Raw genomic sequence first — 3243 nt, 5'->3', positions numbered from 1 at the left:
AATGTTAATACTAAAATGTTTTAAATATTTAAATCAATTTTAACGGACTAAATTTCTGTAACTAAACTACAAAATTATATTGTAATAAAAATGTATAATAAGTAAACATAACATAATAAGTAAATTCAATTTACTTAATTTTACTATAATCAAATAGTTTACTTTTATAAAACAATAAAGTTGTTTATTTCGATATACAATAATGCTCCTAAAATATTAGGGCATTCATATGTCGCTGCTCTGCGAAAATTTTTTTCCAGACATTTTTTAAAATTGTATAGTTGTAGTATTTTAGTATGGTTGTTGCTTGCCGACTCGTTAGGGGTAATATACTCAAACCGGTGACAATACTAAAAGAAGAAAAACCTATACTGTCTGAAAAACATGGTGGCCATACCGGAATAGCAAATCCTTGTCAAGAATAAGAAAAAATAGTTACTGGAAAATTATGACCAAGGTAAAATCAAAATTTGTAAAAGCATGTCCGAAGGGCAAAAATAAACAAGTATACAAAAACACCATTAACACTAACTGATACTGCTATTATGGCCCTTGAAAAAGTTATCGGACCAAGGTAATAAGTACGCGGTTACTTAAATATGCGACTTAACAGATTATTTGATTCTATATATCTGTTGACAACATATTGGAACACAATTATTTAGTATTTCGTCTATTGTTTTAATGCAGCACCATTAATAAGACACAATTATTTATTTATTTTTTTCGCCAACAGACTTCAAATCATTAACTGGCTACTTAAATAGGTCTTAACTTATTACTAAATCTAAAGAGATACATGGACATGGCCTTTTTATTACTATCCCTAGACGAACTTGCGTCCAAACGCATTCTATATGGCAAACTGTAAATATATGCAAGACCCTGGAAATGGCTCATTTAGAGCGTAATGAGTTCTGTGCATAGGTGTAAAAAAAGTGGTGGATTGGGAACGGGGTTGATCCGCTGATGCTGCAGGAAGTCGCCCAGCATCCTGGCAGTGGCTGGCTATGGCTTATCCAACTGTTTCTTAGCGGGCGCCCTATTTTCCTCCTCCCTATAAAAGCCAGCGGGTCCTTCAGCTCCGCTTCAGCTGCCAAGTAGCTGGTGGTGGTGGTGTACGGAGTCCTAATGGAGAGGTCGTCGGAGATCATATTACTGGTGGTTCTGCTAAAAAGATACTTCTAATAGTACAACGCAACCAAATTCTTTTGGCCAGATCTTACTTTCTTTGCGAGGACACGCCCGGCAGGATGTCCATGTAGAGAGCGAAGTCCCACTCGGCATGTTCCTTCCCACTGGGATTCTCTAGTTGTGGTATAGCTTCCTGTTGGTGAAATCCCACAATAAAGGGCAACAGCTTGGATTAGGCGTCCTATTTCATCTGCCGATTTTGGGGTTTTCCTTCCATTTTTAATTTTTAGTTTTCACATCGCCTTTGCACGAGCACCGCCAAAGATTAAATTTCTATTTCTTTGGGCCGCGTCTAACGGCGTTCATCGAAATTCACTCGCTTAATCTGGTATTTTTTCTGGAATTTTCCTAGCTCATCTGAGTACCGCGCTTAAAAACAGACTCGCTCACTCCTATGGCTAGCGCGCGATTTTCGTCGACGTGAGTACTAGGCTTTAGAAATAAAAACAAGGAAGAACGCTATAGTCGGCAAAATTTTTTTTGACCAATCGATAGGTATTGACGAGACCAATACATTTCAGTTAAAAAATTTTTATCTAGAATGAAAATTGTGGGCGACACAAAATTGGGCGGTTTGTGGGCGTTAGAGTGGCCGTGGCATATTTTTGTAACAAACTTGCGCTGCGTACAAGGCTACGGAATCTAAATCTAGGATCCCAATTCTCTATATTTGATAGTTTCCGAGATATTCACGTTCATATTTTCGATTTTTTGAGGTTTGTGGGCGTTAAAGTGCGCGTGGCCAAATTTTTTTGGATCAATCGATAGGAATTGCCGAGTGCAATAAATTTCAGTTAAAATTTTTCCTCTAGCATCAAAACTGTAGGAGCCACAGTTTTAGGCGGTTTGTGGGCGTTAGAGTGGGCGTGGCACTCTGCTGAAACTAACTTGCGCTGCGTAAGAAGCTCAGGAATCTGCACGCCAAATCTCAATAGCCTAGCTCTTATAGTTTCCGAGATCTCAGCGTTCATCCGGACAGACGGACATGGCTAGATCGACTCGGCTAGTGAATCTGATCGAGAATATATATACTTTATGGCGTTGGAAACGCTTCCATCTGCCTGTAACATAATTTCCGACGAATCTAGTATAACCTTTTACTTTACGAGTAACGGGTATAATAAACAGACATATTTCAAGGTGTTTCAGCCACAAATGAATTAAAAGCTCAATTTGCGATTTGATTCCACGCGTTCCGCATCCATTCCTTTTGGTTCAGTTTTTGATTTATTATATTCAACTATATTTTTTAATATATATTCTCTAAACGTATATATCCATTTCACATTCCATTTCGTATCCACTTACAATCAAACAGCGTTCCGATTGCACGCCAACGATCGCTATGTGAGTAGATCTTCGAAATGTGTTACGAACTGCATATTTTCGGTGGCAGTGCCGCTAGCTCAGTCTTATCTCAGGGCAGGGCACCCCTAATGCCGCGCTCGCAACATAAATATCGATAACTCCGCGGTCTCACATTACTAAATTATCGGTCATCACTAAGAACAAAAACGTAAAAAAAGGTAAATATCTACAAACATTGACGGAAAAATGGAATAAATTTGGTGGCCATCGATGACCTAGCCAAGCGCTCCCACCCAACCATGGATGCCCTCAAGATGCTGCAGGGCACCACCCATTCTCTGTCGGCAGGAGCCCCCTCCTCGCGACTACGACGGTTCCATCTCACCCACTGGGAAAGTTTACTCACACATTGTGGGTTTTACAAAGGTTTAATAAATATCGTAAGTACAATCATTTATATACATGCTCCTCTTAACAGATCTATCCTTCCTCAGCCTTTAAGACCGAAACCTGGCCGCCGTCTTAAATATTTACGCGGTCAAAGCAGAGGATTGGTTTTGCTGGAAAAAGGGTACAGGCGCCGCGGAAACTATGCTCTACCAGTCATGTATTGGTAGAGCTCGCAAGGAAACACGGCCCTCAAAGGAACATACGCGATGCGCGTGTGTATGGTCACCTAATCCTGTGGAGCTCCTGGGGAAAAGAAGGGACAGTCCAAAAAGGTACGTAACTGCACTGTAA

At 40.0% G+C, this 3243-nt stretch overlaps 1 long non-coding RNA gene across 1 annotated transcript; it reads right to left on the bottom strand.

The window, feature by feature from the left end:
* Nucleotides 1-695: 695 nt before the first annotated feature.
* LOC119562322 lies at nt 696-1656 on the bottom strand. Its single transcript, XR_005221799.1, has 2 exons — nt 1227-1656; nt 696-1170 (listed from the first exon to the last, which is right to left on the bottom strand). It is a non-coding gene; the product is annotated as an uncharacterized LOC119562322 (long non-coding RNA).
* Between the last annotated feature and the right edge of the window lie 1587 nt (nt 1657-3243).

This window comes from Drosophila subpulchrella, unplaced genomic scaffold, assembly GCF_014743375.2.
Source record: "Drosophila subpulchrella strain 33 F10 #4 breed RU33 unplaced genomic scaffold, RU_Dsub_v1.1 Primary Assembly Seq420, whole genome shotgun sequence".
Taxonomy (NCBI): Eukaryota; Metazoa; Arthropoda; class Insecta; order Diptera; family Drosophilidae; genus Drosophila; species Drosophila subpulchrella.
Note: the sequence above shows the minus strand (reverse complement) of the source record. Positions and strands in the feature narration are given on the sequence as shown.